The sequence below is a fragment of the Centroberyx gerrardi genome, chromosome 1, assembly GCF_048128805.1.
Source record: "Centroberyx gerrardi isolate f3 chromosome 1, fCenGer3.hap1.cur.20231027, whole genome shotgun sequence".
Lineage (NCBI taxonomy): Eukaryota > Metazoa > Chordata > Actinopteri > Beryciformes > Berycidae > Centroberyx > Centroberyx gerrardi.
This window is the reverse complement of record NC_135997.1, coordinates 3,287,981-3,311,226: the sequence shown is the minus strand read 5'-3', so window position 1 is coordinate 3,311,226 and position 23,246 is coordinate 3,287,981. Positions and strand designations below refer to the sequence as shown.

The 23,246-nt window shown below is 41.7% G+C and overlaps 1 protein-coding gene across 1 annotated transcript in view; it reads right to left on the bottom strand.

Moving 5' to 3' along the window:
- map1aa (microtubule-associated protein 1Aa) overlaps positions 1–23,246 on the bottom strand; it is a 40,410-nt gene that overhangs the window by 10,519 nt on the left and 6,645 nt on the right. The gene's annotated exons all lie outside the window — the stretch shown is intronic.

Here is a 23,246-nt window from a genome sequence, read left to right as displayed (position 1 = left end):
TTATGGGAAATGTAGGAAATCACCAACTGAAGTAGAAGTAGACGAGAAAGTGGATACACCAAAAAAAATTCATTACAACACTTGAAAACAACTCCTGGAATGTATTGAGCATCACAAATTGATGATATCTAACAGTGTATGAGTATCTGAGGGTGGATTAAGTGTCTGTAAGATGTCTGGCAGAGATTTCTTCAAGCAGAGTTATTACAGGCAGAGCCGCCTTTAAACAGCACTTGGTGATTGGTTAAATTAGACAGCTAATCCACAGGAAGAACAATGTTTCCCTGTATGAAAATATGACTGGAGCCAGTTACTGTCAATACAACGCCCTGTCTCCCACCATTCATCAAACACAATTACGCTGCACACATTGCTCTGCACAAGCATCCTCACCTACCCCACCCCCTTATTTTGCTCACTTTGCCATCTCATTTCTCCACTGGTGTTAACTAAAGCACCCCGATGACTTTAATCCTGTGAACGCACTCTCTTCCCATACAATCACAACAATAACACAAAAATCCTTCAGCCACAGACCTCATTGGCTGTTGCTATGGGGACGCTTATCAGGCTGTTGCCGGCAGCCGAGTTACACTGACCCAGTCTTGGCTGAGGGAGACGCATTGCAGCATTTCTGAGAGAGGGAGGGGAGCGGGGCAGAGACGAGGCTCATGCTGCATGAGAGTATGCACACAGCATCGCACGGGAGGTGAAGGCGAGTGCCACGGCAGCAGCAGCAGCATTATGAGCATGCAGGCGCTTCATCAGGGAATCTATATTTAGCATGAAAGATCTTATTGGCTCTTCCCCCGCCTCAGAAATGCGAGAGGGCCATCGCAGGGTGTTTCTCCCTCTCCCTTCCCCGCTGGAAGAGAGAAGCAAGGGCATCGAGGGGAAAAAATAAAGTACCCAGAAGGAAAACGACACGCCTTAGTATCCGGGGGTTACATGTTAGGTCAGAGGACGTACCTTCCATTCATAAACAAGGCAGAGACGCACGAGGCACACTGACATGGGTGGCACTTAACATTGTAATAGCTTTTCCAGCATCTGGGGGCTTGTGTCAGCCAACAACTCAGAATCATAAGCCAATTTGTGCATACAAATGGATAAAATTAGATCAGCGGCATATGTTTAGTGAGTAAACATAGCGTGGCCTAGTTTAAAGGCGTAGTTGTAGTTGTATTGTCACATTCTCTTCTGAAATAGGTTGACAATTTGAATTTGTTCAGCTGCTGAGAAAACAAATAGAGTGGAATTGATTGGGGGATTGGGTGAATGTAAGAATAACAATACCAGAGCAAAGGCCAGTTGCAGTATGCACATTGTATCTTTAATGACTAGTGCTGGGAGGAAAAAAAAACAAAGCCAATATTGACATTCTGGCTTTTCATGCTATAAATGATCAATCCTTTTCAGTATGTTAATGAGTGGTCACATTGAAGCTAACTATGATGGCATCATGGACTCTGCACCCTTTTGTTCTTTGGATACCGGTTCATAATGCACAGTGGAAGACATCTTATATTGATCTGAATGAAAAGTAGGGCTGGGAAACGAAGGTCGGTTTTTTTAAAACATTCAGTGCCAAATGTCTGTGTAGATTTATTTCAGTCATAAAAAATCCACTGGACTTAAAATTGAGTTGAAGCAACTCTTCAATTCATTCAATTCTTCAAAAAAAAAATAAATAAATAAATTTAAAAAAAAATAAATGATAAAAATGTAAATTAAAAACAAAATCTACTGGACTTAAATTTTAAGTCCAGTGGATTTTGTTTTCAGTGCCAAAGTTCGGTGCTTTAATGGTTCATCTTCCATCGTCTTCCATCCAATCACCAGGCCTGTTTTAAAACCTAAAGTGACTGCTGATTGGCTCGATCGGTAGCGACTCAAACTTCACTTTCATCTCTCGCTTTGCTCACAGTAAGAACACAATGTGGCAGAAAGGTCCGGCTGTTTAAAACGGACGGCGACAGCATGCGGTGTCAAGAAAATAAACTGCCAAGTCCAGCGACACCTCGAACCTCCTGACTCACTTCACACACAATGCAGACCAGAGGCCAAAGAGCTGGACCCTGTTGGACTGCGAGAGAAAAAATGACGACAAAACGTACTTTTTTTAAACCATGTTAAAGGGCATTTTACATAAATGCATAGAACATTTACTAGCACTTGATATTGATAAACAAGTTCAACACATAAAGTATTGTTGACAGTAGTAAATATTTTAAATTTAAGCTATTCTAGTTATAATAAGGCCTTGAATCTAATAGTTTTGATTAAACCAAAGTGTGATTTTCTTTTATGCTGTAAAATTTCATTTTGAACAAATTAACACTTTGTTTATAAGGGCTTGTTTTATACTGTTAAAGCGAAGAAGAAAAATATATAGGCTACATAAAAATTTCACACTTAAGCAAATGTTATTTCTCTTGGTTGGGAAAACTAACAGCAAAAATTATATGACAGTCACAAAAATTCAGGCTATTGCATTATACAATCAACTTTCATTCAACGCAGGTGTCAAAAAAGTTCCTCTTTGGTTCCGGTATTGAAATCAAGACAGTGGTATCGATACTAGGGCTGAACAATTAATCGAAATTTTATCAAAATCACAATATGGCCTACTGCAATTTTCAAATCGCAGGAGGCGCAATATTTGTTAAAGGCGAAATGTGTGTCAAAATACCATTTTAAATTAAATATTGTCGTGCTGCAGAGATGTCCTGGCCTACACATCATATTCTACAGACTTAAGAAAACATCTTTGTTTGGTACAGATCCCCGCAAAAATCACACCATAATCATTTTAATACGTTTTTTCAATGAAAATGAGAATAATGATGTAAAAATTATCATTCCCTCTAATATCGCAAATTATATCGCAATTGCAATATCAGTCAAAATAATCGCAATTAGATATTTTTTCAAAATTGTTCAGCCCTAATCGATACCGGTACTCAAATGATTCCTGGCCCGAATGAGAAGTAGTTTCACTTCTGGGGAAGGTCGACCAGACGGGAAAATGCCTCACATTAGGATCTCATCTCTTTTAGTAGCTGTAAGCGTTTACAACTTTACACTTCGCTCTGCCCTCCAACCAGCAGAGTGATCCGGCTGAGAAAGTGTGTCTTGCTGGAGAGAAGATAAAACTGTGTCTATGTCACACAGTCAAAATGAGAATGAGTAAATGTCTGTCTCTACGCCTTTCACATCTTCCCAGAGGAACGGGAAGCAGATAATAACGTTTCTTCTTCTCCGCTCGACTCTCTCCCCGCTGACAGTGAGGAGAAACCTGCGTCTGTCAACCAGACAAAATACTGAACTTGCCGTCTTTATCGACCAAAGTAATGGGATTTTACAAGAGTCTAAAATGATTACATCAGGTACAGTATATGTTATGACTGGGGTGCCGTAGAGGGGGAATAGAGGCACTGTAGTCTGGACTAAAATGCCTTTTGTGGTCCTCAAGCGTAGATTTGTAAATATTTGATACTTCTTTCACACTGCTCTGGTTTTGAAACAGGGTTTAGTTTAAATCTGCAAAACTGCAAACAAATAAAACTTTCTCAAAACTATGATACAGCAACTGTTTTATCTGAGACAAACTGGAACAAGCAGGAATAAAATTTGGCTGAGTTTTTCCTGTACAGACTAAAGCAAAACTGTCCTCCCTGGACAGATTTTGAACGGGACGACTGGTGAAAGTTTGGGTATGACAGCTGATTAGCTATCAGACCTCTGGATTTCAATCAATCGATCAGTAAATGAATGAGTGGAGGAGTGTTTGAGTTGTGGACGGGTCGACAGATGTTTGTCATAGATGGAATAACGGTGGTGTGAGGATGAGAGGAAAGTGGAGGGGGGCCGGACTCACCTCCTGTACACATCAGGACCCATAATTCCTAGCTCCAGCCCTGTGTTGTGATAAAACATTGCCCACTTCAACCATCCAATACAAAGGTCCTGCATGTCTGAGAAGCCTATTAGTCCCACTCCTATCATTCCTGTTTCAAGTCATTAACATGTCCAAGCACGATCTCCTGCTCAGCCTCTTGAGCCCACACAATATTCAGACTGGTATCATAGAAACAAACGTTCAACAAATGTAGTCCGGGCCTTTGTGGCTCAAACTCAGCTGGCCGGCCATCATGCACTATTAATGGAAGGATCACTAATGTGTTGGAGGGGGGGGGGGTGCTGGTAAAATGGTGATATTTTGGCCTGTTGGCTCAGTGGGATGAAGAGCATACAGCACCATCATGCAGGTGAGAGAAGCGTTAGAGCTGAAACAATTAGTCAATCGACAGGAAATTCATCGAGCATTAATTACCAAAAAAAAATTACCAATTACCAAATATCTTCTGGTTACAGATTCACAAATGCTATGATTTGATTGGTGTTCTCTGTTATAAAATGAGTACTTGGGTTTTTTTGGCTGCTGGTCAGAAGCAATTTCAAGAATCACTTTAGGGTCTGCCAACTTTTGATGGGCATTTGTCATTATTTTTTATATTTTACAGGCTAAATGATTCATCGATTCATCGAAAAAATAATCAATATATTCATTGATAATGAAAATAATCATTAGCTGCAGCCCTAGTTAGACATACATGGAGCCGATATTGGCCTCTCAGTATTGATCGCACATTGGCCAATCAGTGTTGCCCACCACCGATAAGATGGAGGTGAGGATGTGATTTTACTCAACAGCTGCCAGTCTGTGAAACCTGCAGTCAAACCTGCCTCATCCTGCCTTAAAGCTGCAGTAGGTGACTTTTATCGACTAACATTTATTTACTAAAGTACTAAAAATAAATCGTCATGTTCGGTGGCCAAAGACGAGCAGGACAGTAAGTCAGAATCTCAGAAACAGCGGTCGCCCCGTTCCTCTGCTTTTCTCATTTCAAAGTGAAATGAGCAGAAAACTGATCCGACCAATGAGGAGAAGTCTGAGGCAGAAGGCGGGACTCCGGCCTCTCAGTCATCCTCCTGTCACTCACTAGGTGGAGTCGAGATTTGATCACTTTCCTCCCAGACTTACCTACCCACATAAGAATTTCATCAGTCTGGGTTTCAGTGGAGAGTTTTAGTGTCCCATGATGGTCTAGATGCTGTTTCAGAGGCTTTTCCACCCTGACAAGAATACAGTTCTGTTGGAAACATTAAATACTGTTTGGGATTTTTTTTTGTCATGAAAATGGTTATTTAAATTTACAGAATATCAGCTATCGGCAGCTTCAAAAACCCACATCAGCAGCCTTCACAGCCTTTGCTGCATGCCATGCCCTCTCCCCAGTTTTTCTTTTCATCTTCCATTAGACACACTGTCTAATAAAGCAGAACGCCATAAAAAATAATCTGTTAATAAATGCAATTTTATCATCCGCTGCAGCGTCAGCTCTCTGTGAATGCCTACATTTCCCTAATGAAATATAAATGAAATGGAATCCAATCATACATTCAAAATCATCTTTACATTATAATCTTCCTGGTGCTTTCTATGTTGCCACATCTTTCTGTAATGTTCTGCTTACCGTCTCATCTTAACACACAGTAACAGACTGCATGTATGCTAATAATATCATTTACATCTCACATAGTTAATGAAAGTAAACATTGGCTACTGAGGGAATGTGAGGGTAAATAATGAAAAACAATAGCCTCGTTTTGCTTGCATTTCATTGCTAATTTTAATATTTGACACAGTAGTTTATATTTAAAAGCTATACAGCTTTTTGTACTCTGCCTATCCATTTGTATAAAAATTCTGATTCCTTTTTCTTTCTTTCTTTCTTTCTTTCTACTTCATTAATCTATGCACAGCTCTCTCATCTTTTCAGGTTTTCCACATTTCAATGTTTGACACATGGTTCTTAAAAGATGTTATTATTTTTAAAAAGCCTTCTTCTCTTCAGTTGTTCATTATTATCTGTCCGGTCGGTCAAAGAGGAGAACATTTATTTTTACTGTCATGAGATGAAATATGTTAATTCTGTCTTGGTGAGGAACAACAACCTCACTGAACAAAGTGTCATCATATTTCTTTTCATTATTCTTCTAGTGAAACTCTGAAAACACACTGTTTCTTTGGGTTACGTATGCTATGATTTCTCTTCAATAGTCTAGTTAACTTTATTTTATGAAGATTATTTTCACAAACACATGAACAGCCAAATGTTCCTGCTTTTTCATTGTTGTTTTGATGTTTTTGTATTTTGTATTTTGTACTTTAAAAGCACATTCACAAGGAAATGTCCATGTACTTGTGCTCTGTCTACATATTTCACACTAGAACTATCTAATAGCTTTTATTTTGTAATATGCTTTGGCTGGCCACTTGTTCACTGTTACTGCTTATAGTTTGTATTGATGGAACTTAATATCCAAAATGAGTCTCATTGGAGTGTTTTTGTTTAGTTTTTTTGTTTTTTTCAAATTTCATGCAAGAAAATCCATTCCAATTATAAATCACTGGGTAGATCAAGTATGTTCTGAATCTAAAATTATTCAGTAATTAGACTCGTACTTGCTGAGTCACATGGCTTTTAGCATTCTGCCCATATGGTTCCATTGTACTTAATATTGTTTAAAACTCTCTTAAAACTTTCTTTCTTTCTTTCTTTCTTTCTTTCTTTCTTTCTTTCTTTGATGAGTGCTTACTCATCATTTCGGGTTTTCAACTTGACTCAAATCATACTGAATACGTTTGTACTGTGTCAATGCTTTCTAAACTTGACAGAGCTATATGAACTACTACAGAGTCCTATCATACTGTATATGCAACCACACACACACACACACACACACCCGCACACACACACACACATACAGGCACAGTCCTTTAGAAAATGTCTTTTTGTCTCACTCCGCTTCACAAAAAGAAACACGGTGCAAAACAAAAGCCACACGCTGCACTTGGAAATGTAAGTGAGATGTCTAATAGTGAGTGAGTGGGTGTTCACAGGATTAAGGAATAAAACGAAAGCAGAGCAGAGCGAGCCTACACACTCGTGCCTGTGGTGCATGATGGGAAGCGGTTTACAGCCGCCGCCTCCCGAGCTGGTAGAGACGAATTTTCTGCCCACTCATCGCCAGAGCTGCGTGCTCTGATGCCACCTGAGGCCGAGGGAGATGGCAACTGTGAGAGTGTGTGTGTGTGTGTGTGTGTGTGTGTGTGAACCTCACTGGTAAAAGTAGACCATGTCCCATATATGTCACTCAGTGTGACTCCACATGGCGTGATTCTCCTACTAACCCTGCCCAAACACATTTGGCAAAAGTGTGAGAGCAAAACATTGCCTTTGGCGGTTTAGCATTTCCATCCCTAAGAATACATGAAGAGCCGATCGAAGAGCGAGGAGTGAGAGAATGGAGGACAAACAGGAAGTCAGGCAGAAATGCTCAAAAAGAAAAGAAGCCAGTCAGTCTTACAGTAATGACTCTGGAAAATACAGTATACAGTCGTCTGGTATTGTGAGAATCTGCTGGGGAATATCACTCTATTTAAGAATATACATAGTTATTGTTGGATCGTCCGATCAATTCTTTCACAAATCTTTGCCTCATTATGTATCGTCGCTGTCGCTCGTACCTCCAAAAACTCAACTTTTCAGGAACCAAAAAAAAGAAAAAAACAGGCTTGTGTTCAGCTTGACCATCATGGATTTTTCAGTTTATCCAATGATGTTTGAAACGGTTTCATGAGACCAAAGGATGTTGAATTTTCTCAACCCATAGCAGAGCGTGTAATCCTTCAATTCACATTAAAGCATAATAATCGCTGAAGTTGGAGTTGCGAGGTTTTCACATGACAACAGCGATATTAATGCTTTGAATTCAGAAAACCAGTCTTGGTACAGACATGTTTTCTGTTTCTGAGTCTAACAGGAGCTGTACACCTATATGACATCAAAGATTAGAGGGACGAACAAACTCTGCTTACGGGAGATTTTTAGTAAATGGTCACTAATACAACCTGAATTAGAAAGAACGTGTTTTATTGTTGCAATTTACTTTTTAATATTCTCTGCAGGTTATCATTACGTTTATCAGAACAGCAGTGATGAGCGACTTCCCTTGTTATGACTGGTTAGAGGCCTTGAGGGGCAATTAGTCACAGTAGGGATCATTGAATGTGGATTTAATGAGTGGGGTTATTGTCACTGTTCATGCTAGAATGGATAAGAACCACCCAACAGGAAATATAATCATTGTTTGATACATTAAAATCCACCCTCAGATCCAGGAGTTATTTGTGTTGTAATTTACTTTTTTTGGTGAACCCACTTTCCCTCAACCTGCCTCGTCTACTTCTACTTCGGTAAGTAATTTCCTACATTTCCCACAATGCTTTTCGACAACCCCCCAAGGGAACGGGCCTGAGCTTGTTGCATTCAGCTGAGGGTTATATGTGTAGGTGGAGAGAGCGATACCAATTGCACAGAAGAGCGAGAGAGCGAGAGTTTTGCCAACCAAGAAAGAGCGAGAGTCGAGGCCTCTTGCATTCTGGTCTACTGAGACTGCTGTGGGTGGAGAAATTGGTCTCTCTCCTCTTCTACGATGGATTTCTCCCTGCGTGATTGTGGAACGTCTCTTGGTGCAAAATGGCGGCTCTAGAAAGAAGTCCTCGCTCTTTGATTCTGAGGGACTGACACCAAAACCTGACGTTTTGGTGTCAGTTTTGATGTTCTGATGTTTTAGATCGCTGTAGTTCAACTGTAATTTTCACTGTAAAGCCAATCAGTCTAGCTGGTTCATGCTTGCTGGTGTGGGTGTGGACATCTTCTATGTGTTATTGAAGCAGAGGTAAGGTCTTCTTTGGGGGTGGGGCAGCATGATTGATAGCGATGGTTAAATCACTGTTGTGTTTTGCTTTATCAATTAACTCCTCATCCATCAGGCTGTAATAATTGATCTGCAGAAACCAATAACCTGAGACTGGTCCAGCGTACAGAAGCAATACTGTAGGGGCAAGAGAGTGAAACATGAGTCCAAGCAACAGCGAGAGGGATAATAAAAAAATTGCTCTGTGTTGTTCGTGCCTCAGAGAGACATAACAGTGACGTGCAGATGATTTGTATCCGCTCCTTGCTCTGTCAGCTGCATTATACTGATGGAGTGCTGGGGTGGGCCAGGAGGGGAAGCATCAAACAAAGGGTTGAATTAGACCCGGGGGTGCAGCAACGCTCTTCACACTATTGAATGCTACCTGACTATTTGATTGCTGTAGCCAACCTGCCATCTTAAAGGTCCCATATAATAGGGATTCAAATGTTCCTCTATTTATATATAAGTATGATCAAAGATGTTTAATGCAGTCATTGTTTAAATTTAATGTTGTTTGACTGGTTAAATTTAAAGTTATTGCATTTTCAAAACTCCATCCTCCAGGAAACGCATCACAGCTGGACTTGGTCCTGATTGGCTCCCTCACTAAAGAATTACTGAAATCCGTCCAATCAGGCCAGTTTGCAGCATTTGAACTGGAAAGCCTCCACTCAGCAAGTTTACATCATTTGAATTAGAGGAGCTGTAGTCAACGGCGTGTTCTAGCTCGGAAAAACGATCAGGCCAATCATCGCCTTTTTGGGGGCGGGACTAAAGTTTGAACCGTTCGTGCAACGGTTTTTCATTGGCTTTTCGGCAGAATAATATGTGTGGAAATCATTCTTTAACCAACATATTTTCTTTGCAAAGATAATATTTTTGTCAAAAACGACCGACATTCTTGGTGAAGTTAGTAAATACGGCCAGCACCAGTGTCGACTGAAAATAACGTCAGAGCGGCCGGTCAGTCACTAGTGATTGGTTTGGGGAAAATCAACACCCCCCCCCCCCCACCCCCTCCACACACATACACACACACACACACACACACACAGAAAACGGCTAACGAGGAGGAAATCTCAGACTGAATAATGGAGTGGAAACTAAATGGCCATTCAGTCTGAATATCAGCAATATCTCAGCATGCCAACGGGAAAAAAAATGCTATTTGTACTCTTTGAGTCTGCAATTATACAAACATAACCTGAAAGATCAGTGATCAACGCTTCCTCCATTTTGAATTTGGTGAGTACGACAGGTCAATCCCGCCGCTCTCTCCTATTGGTTGAGCATTGTTGAGTCATGGCATCTCACGCCCTCCTCCGGTGAAATGAATGGATTTTTTTCGCACTGCAGCATTAGCCTTCACATTCATTCAGTTTAATCAAACTAATTTATTTGCAAAAAATCATGAAGGACATCACTCTTACCCTGAGCCGTCGTATGTTTGAAAACAAAATCACAGAAAATGAACACTGGCACCTTTAAAAGACGGCAGCTTGAAAACAAACAGGCCTAATTAACTGAGCATAATTTGCTTTTTTTTTCTTAGCAGAGACCTCGAACATGATCCATCAAAATGTGATCTGTGGGAGATAAATAACATGCAAAGCTGCAGTGTGAAGAGGCTGTGGGAAACAGATCACAGCCTAATTACAGCTCACAACACCAAACACACACTGAGCTGGAGGCTCTGAAGGCTACTTCCCTCCCACCTGTGGTCTTAATAGGCTGTCCAACACCGAGGCCAGGCAGGAGGCAGTTTCCCAATAGATGTCATTAATACCTCCGCCTTTTGTAATTGCATGGTGTGACATTTTAAAGTTGGGTGTATTTCACTTCTACCACTTGTCACCTGGTGGGAAAAATCTATTCTTACTTCAGGTGACCAAGAAACAACGTGTTAACATCATTAGCAACCGCAGCAGAAACCAATTTGCACTGTTAACCTAAGTGCCACTATAGAAACTTCCCGCTGTGAGAAAAACGCCCGGAGACGTTTAACAGCAGAATTAAGTAAAATAATTTTTAGCACCATAGTCTTTCACATACCACACCTACAGCACCATATGTTGTATGTAACATGTTATATGAACATCTCAAGCACATGAGTTTGACCTGTCTGATTGATCAGGTCCAACCAGTTACATCTTGATGTAAATCCATAATAAACTGACACTGTCTTTCTATCAAAGAAACAAGGTTTGTGCCAAGGTTCAGTTAAAGGAAAAATCCACCCTAAGATCCTCTGACACTGTTAGATATCTTCAATCTGTGATGTTCAATGCATTTTGTGTTATAATTTGCTTTTTTTGGTGAACCCACTTTCCCTCAACCTGCCTCGTCTACTTCTACTGCAGTTAGTGATTTCCTACATTTCCCAGAATGCTTTTGGACAACCTTCAGAGAATATGCCTGAACGTATGCATTCAGCTGAGGGTTATATGTGTAGGTGGAGAGAGTGATAGCGATAGTGATAGTAATAGCGAGAGTTTTTCCAGTTGAGAAAAAGTGAGCATCGCCTCTTACTGAAAACACATCTTGTCTTGTGGCTGCATTTCATTCTGGTCTATTGAGGCTGCTGTCAGTGGAGAAATTGGTCTCTCTCCTCTTCTAAGATGGATTTCTCCCTGTATGATTGTTGAACGTCTCTTGGTGCAAAATGGCAGCTCTAGAAAGAAGCCCTCGCTCTTTGATTCTGAGGGACTGACACCAAAACCTGCAAGTCCAGGAATGCAAAGGTACATCGACAATGGCTGAAGTGTTTTAGAGTGGATTTTTCCTTTAACAATAGCAGGTCTGTGCTGATCCCAGTATCATACTGGTGGAGTGAACGTAACACCAGCCACACCTCTAACAAACCAGCATACAACAATCCTGTCTGTTGCTGTGAATCCAGTCTCCACGCTCCACCCCATCCAGTCCTGCTGAGCTCAGCACTCTGCCTCACACACCCTGAAGCATCCTGGGACTTCTCCAAACACACTACAGGGTGGAGGGGGGTGAAGTAGGGGGTGAGGTGGGGGGCGGGGATCCTATAAAGGGGAAGTGGGCACTGTGGATGGGTTTGTCTAAAGGAAGAACTGAAGATATAAAAATACAATCTGGTCCCATTCAGTCAACTGTAGCCTGCATGACATTGAGTCAAGGTCCAGTAACTAAAAAACATATCTATTAGGTTATCGCAGACGACCTGAGCTCTCTGTCCTCTGTGCTCCTGCAGGCCGATGGGAAATGATTCAGTTTTTGAGCAAAATGAAGTCTGCTCAAGGTCAGCTCAAACACAGGCTCCAGTGAGGGATGAGATCCAATAAACAGCTAGAATAGATAGTTAACTACAATGCAAATGCCTGTTGGTTGATCTTAACTAAGAGCTACCAGAACAAAACATAACATTTCCATAATTTAAATTAAAAAAGATCATAATCACTCACAAAAGTCATATTTATCAAACTTTCTCAGGAAAAAAAATCAAGTCATGATCCTTCACTTTAGTTAGTACAGGACTTGCATGTTTTTTTATGGCACACACAATAAAAGAGCTGTCAGTTAATTCTGCCTTTCTATTTTTAGTCGGTTGCATAAGTTTAGATTAATTGTGAGTGAAATCAGTCTAAATCCCCGTCCCTACAGTTTGAACATTTACGACATTAATCTGCTTTATCATCCCAGTCCTCTGGACGGGATTCTGCTTCATATGAATCTCAGCTGTTGCCTTCAGGTCAGGAGATGCGCCGCTTTCCCACCTTATAAATCAGGTCACCCAATTTTACTGAACCGAAATAAAACCATGTGCAGAGACAAATGCTCATACATTGTGTGTTAAGACTATATAGTGCAGTGGCAAATACACCGTTTAAACTGGTTGGTTTAGCAGAATCTGACGAAAAAGAACCAATAGCCTAATCCTATAATACATTTTAGAATAGGCGATCCCACCAAAACTATAAACTGTATTATCCAGTGCGAGTATTTTAGTGATGCCATAAGAGATAAGGAAATATCATAAAGTATAAGGTCACAATAAACTTACTATAGAGAACCACACCGAAAGTCCCGACAGGAATAGCCTAGGAATATTCTAGTGGTTTTTCGATAGGATGGGCTTTTCCATTTACAGTAGGATCGATGGTGTGAGCAGCCATAGGTAGTGAAGGTCTGATTTATCACGAACCACAGGATTTTACTCGCATCTAATGAAGGAGTTCACGGCCTCCAAAAACACCGAGCTGGATGCGCATCGTCGCCGATCCTGTCATTAAGAAACTAATAAAATCCTCTCGTCATGCAGCCAGATTCCTCCACTGATTTCGACCGTTTACATACAGCGTGACGCACCAGACCTTCTAACCGCTCAGTGTTATAAAACAAGTAAACAAGCCTGATATTATTCAGATCCACACCGCACAGTGTTTAGTATTTTTCTCTGCCCGCAGCCGTCCGCTTTAAACGTCTAACATCACGGCAGACAGAGGGGCACCGGCCGAAAAGGAGCCGATGTCCGCCGCCTTCCTCCCGGCGTGCCTCCATGATGTGATGGGGTGAATATTGTTGCATTAAACCGCGGATCGTCTTACCTTTCTGTAGCTGGAGCGGCGCAGCAGCCCGGCGGAGAGGCGGCGGGTCTGGATGGAGAGAGGGAGGGAGGGGCGGTGATGCTGCTGCTGGGAGGAGGAGGAGGATGAAATGGCCTGGTACCACGGAACACCTACACTGCTGTCATGTGGCGTATGCTGCCTTCAAGGACCCGTCACAGGCTCCGATAAGTCTGAAATGACTCTGCTTTCACGTGCTATTTGGATAAGACGGGAAAACGCACTTTCCTACATGAACGCCATTCAGAAATGACAGAAGAAAGACTGAGAAAATGTTGCGACCCGAGTTTAGGAGTTAGGCTCTGATACAATGATAATCTTTAAGCTTCTCAACATCCAAAAAAAAGTTTTGTGAGTCAGCGTTATATGTCAATTCTTGAAACAAGAAAATGACACTTGATTTAAGAAAAATTCTGGAAACAAGTAAAATGATCTCACTCAAGGTTGCAAGAAAAAATATGATTTTAAGTCTCAATAGGCTACCAGTGAATGACGAGTTATCTAATGTGTCTGTCCTCAGTAGGGAGTTTACAGTGACCTTATCACACTAAAACATAACATTCACATAGAATATTAGGCCTATGTATAGGCTAGTTTATAGTTTTTGTGATATTTGTATAGTATCATTTTAAAATGTATTACGATTAGCCTACTATGGTTTCTTCTGGGTTTGCCCTGAAATGTAGATAGCTAATTGTTATTATCTAGCCTGTCTGCTAGTCTTTCGCAGTATCTCTGTACAAGTCCAGGAGGCTGTTTTGACTCGGAGGCTGTGTGCAGGATGAACAACAGCACTGCAATTTTGTTGTCGCCTCGTCAGCTGTGTGGCCTGCTAATGCATTTTGGTACTGGTGGAACACAGCTTCGAGAACAAGGGCCTACTGTGCGTGTGTGTGTGTGTGTGTGTGTGCGTGTGTGTGAGTGCATGTGATTTATTGTGACCTGACAATAGATTTTGGTGTCACTCACGCACTCAGGCTCTTTATTCTCTCACTTACTTACCCTAAAACAGTGATTCTCAACCTTTTTCATATCAAGGACCCCTAATTTAGTCCACATTAGGGCCACAGACCCCCATTTAATACGATTTTTCTATATAATATTTTTTGATATGATTTTGTCCAGAAATCCATGACTATCTGTATTATAGGCAGAGAGATAACAGTGAAATATGATCAAACTAGTCATTCTTCTACATTCTCCAATTGTGTTAACTTCAACTTTAACAAATCATCAATTTGCTGGGGACCCCCTGGAACCCCCTCAAGGACCCCTGGTGGTCCCCGGACCCCACGTTAAGAACCACTGCCCTAAAACACTTAAAAACAGTTATTGGTGGTGTAAGTTGCATTTTGTAGTTTGGTGTATTTTTCAATTTCCTGTGGACAACCGGCCAATCGTAGACGAGGTGACGTCACATCCAGATATTTCCAGCAGCTACAATGGTAGCTGCTGGAATATTGATATGAGAAAATATTTCAGGATCTAACCCATCAACAGTAAACGTCAGGTTTTGGTGTCAGTCCCTCAGAATCAAAGAGCGAGGGCTTCTTTCTAGAGCCGCCATTTTGCACCAAGAGACGTTCAACAATCATACAGGGAGAAATCCATCGTAGAAGAGGAGAGAGACCAATTTCTCCACCCACAGGAGCAGATTACTCTCTTGCTCTTACTATGTTATTCCTATCACTATCACTCTCTCCAGCTACACGTAAAACCCACAGCTGAAAGGAACAAGTGGCCCTTCTCTGGGGGTTGTCAAAAGGCATTCTGGGAAATGTAGGAAATCACTAACTGAAGTAGAAGTAGACGAGGCAGGTCGAGGGAAAGTTGGTTCATCAAAAAAGGTAAATTACAATACTTTGTCACAAAATAACTCCTGAAACGTGTTGAACATCACAGATTGATGAACAGTGTAAGAGTATCTGAGGGATCAGATTTTCCCTTTAAATGGCTGCTGTGTATCAGCAGCTTCCATGTGCATGCAGCTAGGATCTCAAACAGGATGAAACCAGATGGATCCTAAAACATCGTCCTTCATCTGCCCTAAAGCTCTTCATATCTCTGCATGCCTGCCTGTTAATGAAGCTGCGCTCAGCCCCTTCACAGCAACACACACTGCTCTGATCCTCCTGCTGAGGATTACAGCAGTGACCCTCAACACAACACTGACCCCGCTCTGCTGTTGGGTGGATGGAGCTTAATCTGCAGCGGGTGGGTGGGCAGTATAAGGCAGAAGAATATGACCAGTTGATAGGAGACAGTGCAAATCATTTACAATTATTCAGCTGTCATAGTAGTAATGGTACTCAATGTTTCCGATTAGATTACATGTATCATGGAATAATCCTGTAATATTATGTATTTTAGGGTCAATGACGTGACATGCATTATTATTTTACAAAAAAAGGAACACATGTAATATATCAAATTATTCTGCAATATCTGCTTCATAACAAACCACATTCATTCATTCATTTTTGGAGTTTATAACATACACAACGAGAACAAAGCTGCAACAAAAAGGACAATTTTCTCAATACAATCAAATATTTACATGCATTTTTGACACTTCAGTGGTTGTAAATACAGTGAAAGTGCATTATTTAAAATGTTTATACAGTTGCATCACTTCACATTTTGTGGTAAAATCAGAAATCTTGGAAAAACAAAAATGTAATTTTAAAAGCTATGAAACAAATACTGAATGTATACACAGAATACATTCATCCATTTTAGTCAGACTGTTTTTCCTGGACATGTGAGTCAGATTTTTTTTTGTCTTCTGGAAACCTTATTTGTCATTGACCCATTATATAATATTATAATGACCATATTGTTACATTACATTGCTTTCTTTGTGGAAGGTAGATCTACACACATTAGCATCTTATTGTGGAAATGAGTCCCAAATTATAGACCAGTCCTATATGGGAGGTTGACAATATACAAATATAGTTCAGCTATATAAATACAGTTAGTTATTATTATTCTATGGGAAGCAAGTGGACTGTGTTCTGGGAAGGGGATTTTTCAAGCAGCTGTGACTCAAACAGCAGCTGCTGGGTGGGACAGAGCCGAACCGAAATAGACCGTGAGCTCTGCCGACCCAACCCGAAAATATACAAATATGAACCATGAATCAGAATATTTGACTTGGCATGAAGGAGAGAGAGAGAGAGAGAGAGAGAGAGAGAGAGAGAGAGAGAGAGAGAGAGAGAGAGAGAGAGGTGGATGACAGTGTTGTAGTCTAGACATTTCATTATCGCTTTCTCCGTCGGAAACACTGTCTCTACTTTTATTGGATCGTACAAAGTTTGTTTCCTTTGATACAGAAATAGCTCACAAAAGTGGGGAGACAAAACAAATTCACAAAGTTATATGTGACTTAACTGTCATTCATCTGCTTTGAGTTGAGTCAAGTTTCACTGCAGCAGGGATTTTAAAACTTTTTCATCAAGGTGCATCTTAGCAGTTTAGTGTTTGTATTACAGCATCTAGCATTTTGGACAGCTCAGTTTAAATTTGTCTACATGAGCAAGTCATTTTCAAAGCAACAAGCAGTAGAGCCACACTGCTAAATATGAAGTTCATTTTGCTGTAAAAGCAAATACAGATTGGACTGATGAAAACCGTAGGATATAGATATATAGATATATACATTTGAATTCTGTGACATTTCCCTTTAATTATATCTAGTCAGGTAAATTTGATACCCAAAAAGTTAAAGATTAGTGAATGTTTTTGAGAAATAAATCCATTAATGGTATGGCCATGATCCTTACATATACAGATTTGTCTTCATAACTATCAAAAGAATCAACTGTGGCAAACACTACAACAATGATGCAGGCGTCCCTTGGGCCAATCAGAAACAAGATGCATCGTCCCTTCAAGTTTCATCAAAATTGGACCGGTGGTGTAGCAGTTATGGCCTGTCAAAGTGCTCTTGTTGCATAGCAACGCAAAAGAAGCTCATGGATTTGTTTACACAGCTGTTACTTCCCTAAACGTTACTTCCTTAAACTTTGACTACAAATGCTATTTTGTCTTAACACTAATCAGATAACACTTTCTTATTTCAAACAAAGAAGAAAGCATATGCTTATATTGACTCTAAAGTAAAGTTTTTCATGTGTTCATTTTCACCAGCAGGTCTCTATAACATCAAAGTGCTTCCGCTGACTTGTCAGTTGTCTTCCAACAGGTCCTCAGGTATGGTTGCTATGGTTTTTAAAATGCTTCTGCAAATGGCCTAATACAGAAATTCAATGCATCACACCCACAGTGATGCAGCAGCGTCTCAGATGACACCCAGTCTCCTCTGAATGTCAGGCAGCTGCCGGGTGCTCGGCTCAGACGCACGGCTGCCACGCCCTTCTCTCCCCAACATCTCAACTATTCCAGCCTTCCTCCTCTCCCTCCTCCTCTCCCTCCATCACACACCGGCTCACAGCAGCTGGCCAAGCTCACATGGCTGCTCAGTGTTAGTGGAGTGATGTGCTGCAGTGTTAACACCATCACCGGCTGCTCTACCTGACTGACTTCATCCTCTGTGTGGAGCAGCTCATCTGTATTCAAGCATGAGCATGAGCTTCATTAAAAATACATTTCTGAGTGAGATTAGAATTAAAACCCAAGGTAAGACAAAGCAAGTAAACATTTCCGCCTCCATGAATGATGCAGGCGCCCCTTGAGCCAATCAGGAACAAGATTGTCCCACCGAGTTTCATCAAAATCGGACCGGTGATGTAGCAGACTAATTTGTAAGGATAGCTGAATTTTCATCGCAAGTTCTATGTCAATCTATGCCTTCATCTATATGCCTTCAAAAATTCGAAATTTTGACCGTTAACTATAGTGCCCCCATCAGGCCAATCAGTGTAATTTTTGTAAACGCCAGAACACAGTGCCAAAAGTTTCATCAAAATCACACCAGCTGTGTCTGAGGCCACATCCACACTAATACGTTTTCGTTTTAAAACGGCGTTTTAAAGCGAAAACGATCTCCGTCCACACGAGCGTTTCAGAAATAATCTTCATCCATACTAACACGCCTGAAAATGCATATCACATGACCATTCACGTACACTGGGCATGCGCGTGCCGGTGTAAACAGGAAGCAGATTGTCTACTCTGCGGTTGGTTGCTTAGTTGCAGAAAACACTACGGAGGAAGAACAGCAATGGCGAAAAGTACGACCAGAGATTTCTTTGCTTGGACCGACGACGAGGTGGAACTGTTACTGAAAGTAACACACGAGTATAAGGCGGTCAAGGCGGGCGTCGCGACTGATAAGACCCAATCAGGAAGCGAACGTGGGCGTCTTCAAATCGTTTTCAAAAGTCTCCGTTTCCGCCCGTCCAGACTAAAACACAATCCTGGAGTTTTCGAACTAAAACGGGGTCAGCAGCGTTTTCAAAAGTCTCCGTTTTAGGGGTCCGAAAACGGAGTAGTGTGGACGCTAGGCGTAAACGTAGCAAAAGTCAGTGTGGATGTGGCCTGAGATGTCACGCTGGTGTTCAAATTTTCGCCTATAAATATAGCGCCCCCATTGGGCCAACCAGTGTAACTTTTTAACTGGAACACAGTGGCAGAAAGCATTGTCTCTCATAATTGGAAGAGTGGAGCAGCAGTTACGGCCTCTCGAAGTTTGAAATGTTGACCTTTAATTAGAGCGCCTCCATCAGGCCAACCTGTGTACGTTTTGTCAAAATCGGTCCAGTGGTGTGACAGACGGACAGACGGGTGGAAACGCCCGATGTCGATGGACAATAAGAAGACAAACAGGAAAAATAATTTTAAAGTGAGCAGCGCTGACTCCCAGAATGCCTTAGTGAACTGGCACATTGTGTAGCTCTCCACTGCTGCTGTGCCTTAGCTTCGATGGGATCATGTTGTACTTGTATTACCCCCCCCCCCCCCCCTCCCCTTCTCCCCATCCTCCCCCCCAAGGACATCATTAACATCCCACCAGATTCTCTCCTTTCATAAAGCAGTTCGCATTACAGTCAATTCACTTCTTCATTACAGTCATTTCACCGTCATTCGCTTTTGATTTAGGTCTTATGTACACGTAGCTAGTATGGTGTTTGTGTGTGTCGGTGTGTGTGGGTGTGTGTGCATGTGTGTGTGCATAGGCATGTGTTATCATAGATGAAAGGCACTGGAGCAGGACTGGGACCCTCCCTGTTGATGTACGGCCTTCACTGCAGAGAAACGGAGCGACCGATCAATAACGGCCACTGAATTATTAATCAGTCCAGCGGCTCCACACCCCACCCAGGACGAGCTCTGTTGACGACGCCTGCAATTTTCTGAGGCACGTCGTTAAGTTTTTAACAATGCATTAGATAACTAACAATGACACAGATTGCGAGTCGTCCCCTCTGGTTAGTTTTTTTTCTTAACGACAGCGATCAATATCCTGCTGGTTGGCGTGGAATTGCTTTTCAAAGCATGTCTTTGCAATTTGCTTTGCTTTGCTGTACATATGAGTCCGTCTCAGGCAGAAATCAATAGAGAAACAGATTACTGTAAGCTAGAAACAGAACGCAAAACTCATAACTAGCCCTTCTGTTGGCTCAGCATTGTTATAAAATCGCCCAAGAGAGGGAAAAAGTATGAACGAGTGTTAGAAAAGGAATTTTAAAAAAGCGCAAGAGAGAAATCAAATAGACACTAAGTGTATTTAATAATACAGTGTGGTCGTAATGCAGTTGTCAACAGGAACGATATGCTTGCTGACACTGCAGTAGCATGTTACTGCCCACTCATGATGCATCTGCCTCCATCACTCTGTGCATATTGTTTGCTCTGCCCTTTTTCCTCACCGCCAGCATGTCTGTTGTGTGTACATGGGGGGAATGTAGTAATAGATGTGCACTATACCTGTGTGTGCTCTGCATGCATGAGTGTGTGTGTGTGTGTGTGTATATGTGTGTGTGTGTGTGTGTTTGTGTGTGTGAAAGGTCTTTAATATTGAGGCTCAGCTCCCTTGGCAGCCTCTGCTCTGTGGCGGCCATCACTCATCTCTCCCTGCCTGTCAGATTCAACCTGCTATAATGTCCGTCACGCTCCACGAACACCCAGTCAGCCTTTGTGTGTGTGTGTGTGTGTGTGTATGTGTGTGTGTGTGTGTGTGTGTGTGTGTGTGTGTGTGTGTATGGGGTATTCAAGTGTGTCACATGTGAACACTCCATTCACGTGCTAGCGGACATATTGTAAAAATGCCAGTCAAATTTGGATGATGAAATCGGAAAGTCTGACCTTTAACCTTCTCAACATGGTTTCACAGGAAAAAAATACTTACGCACCTATACATACGCTCCTTTATTACATGTTTGTAGTGAGCCAGACCAACCATCATAGCTAATATTAGTTGAAATTAAGTTAAATTAGCTTGTTAAGCTGTAGGACGGCCATGTTTGTTTATTGTTTGTCTACCAGGTTTGATTTTTCCACAAAAACACTGTTTAGCAGTCGACTTGAAAATCCTGGATATCAGATTTCCCCCCAGCACATGAACGTAAGCACTTCTGATTCCATGTTTTGGATGGTTGCGAGTTAGTTAGTCAATTCAATTCAATTCAATTTGCTTTGTTGGTTAGTTAGTCACTTTAGATCATTAATTAACCTAAAAAGTAACTAGTTACGTTACAAAGTTACTCTTTATTAAAAGTAACTTGTTACAGTACTCAAAACATGCCACAGCAATACAGCTTGTGCTGCCAAGTGTGTTTTAAAATGCAATGTAAGACTGCTCACCTGTTTTTATTCTCATTTATGTCAAGTCAAATTTATGTCACTTAGATTGTGTTTTAGCAGCATGTTGTCTGTATGAAATGTTGATCCATTTTCACTTTTAGCTACTATTAAGCAATAATTAAAACAATATGAGAGAAAAATTAAAGTAACAACATTCTAATTTTAAAAAAATAGTAAAGGATTGCATGAATTGCAGAAGTAACACATTCAGTTACTAGTTCCCACAGAAAAGTAATCTGAGTTTCCTTCAACACTGGTGACCAGAGAGGTGGATAGGTGGACATGTGGGTGAATAGATGATAGTAAATCTGCAGAGATGTGTAGATATACAGTGTGTGTTTACAGGTACTGTGTGTACCGAGCCACATGCTAACATCCAATGAGCTTCACTGCCTACTGTTGAACACATTTCCCCTGAGAGCCTCCTGATGAGGGCTGGATGTGACCAGGTTTTGTTTATCCACCATCAGTCTGGATTGTAGCACCATTGAGTCTTTATTAATTGCATAGTGGGGGCGACAGCTGCATTCATGGAGCCCATTACTGCCCCCTCCTCCCCCTCCTCCTCCTCTTCCTCCTCTCCAGGGATGAAAAGTGATCTTTCATGTTGCCAGACTGTCCCTGCGCCTCATCAGTCAATCTCTGCAAAAGGAAACCCAGCGGTGGGCGAGGAGAAGGTGTGCTGGGGACTGATACGCTCTCTGAGACGCCACTGACTAATGGACACACAATGATGGATGGACTGATTACCTATGTGTCAGACGTATCAATTTCATCATGACGTAATAGTCCATCAGTACTGTATGGCTCCTTAGGGACTCAGCGAGGGTCTTTGGGGGGTTATAAAGGGCCACAAATGGTTTCAAATTGACAAGAACACTCTGTTCTTGAGGTTCTCTACTGGAGCCACATTTCTTTTTTTTTCTTATGACCATATAACTAATTCTATTGGTTGATATGAACACTGATATAAAGGAAAAATCCCCCTCAGATCTTCTAATACTGTTATATATCATCAATCTGTGCTGTTCAATGCATTCCAGGAATTATTTTGTGATGAAGTGTTGTAATTTACCTTTTATGTGAACCCACTTCCCCTCAACCTGCCTCGTCTATTTCTGCGTCAGTTAGCAATTTCCTACATGTCCCAGAATGCCTTTCGACAACCCCCAGAGAACAGGTGTGAACTTGTTGCATTCGGCTGTGGGTTATATGTGTAGCTGCAGAGAGTGATAGTGATAGCTAAGAGCAAGACAGCGAGAGTTTCTCCAGTTGAGAAAAAGTGAGCCTGCATTGCATTCTGGTCTCTCTCCTGCTCCTGTGGGTGGAGAAATTGGTCTCTCTCCTCTTCTACGATGGATTTCTCCCTGTATGATTGTTGAACGTCTCTTGGTGCAAAATGGCGGCTCTAGAAAGAAGCCCTCGCTCTTTGATTCTGAGGGACTGACACCAAAACCTGACGTTTACCGCTGATGTTTTAGATTGCTGAGACATTTTCTGATATCAAACTCCATTGTAGCTGTGCTGGGTGGATTTCTCCTTTAACTGCCCCACTGTAGCATCTCATCACTTCCCCTCAGACAATATCAGTCACCCTGTCTCCACCCGTAACCCTCCTCTGCCTGCCTTGTCTGTCTCTCTCTCTGTCTGTGTGAATGTGTGTCTATGCAGATGACTGTGTATGTGCTTGCCAGAGTGTCTAATGTAGGCAGGCAGAGTGAAAATAAATGAGGAACTTTAAGGCTGCGAGGCTCAAGGCCGCTGGCTGTGTTTCAGCACATATGCCGCCCATCAGGGAGGTCAGTGGCGTTTGGCTGCCTGAGCCCCTCCGTGTCTGCAGCCAGGGAAACGTCTCATCAGATAATGTTATTTTAAACTGTTAATTTACCGAGGCACTGGTGATATACGCCTCTCTGCCCCTAGCTTCAAGACAAATTCAAAATCAATGCGAGGGTATGGCCGATCCAAGAGAGCTCTCCAAGTGGAACGGATGACATAAAGATTTGGACGCTGCGTTCTGATCGCAGTGTGACCTGGATCTAAATCCGTCTC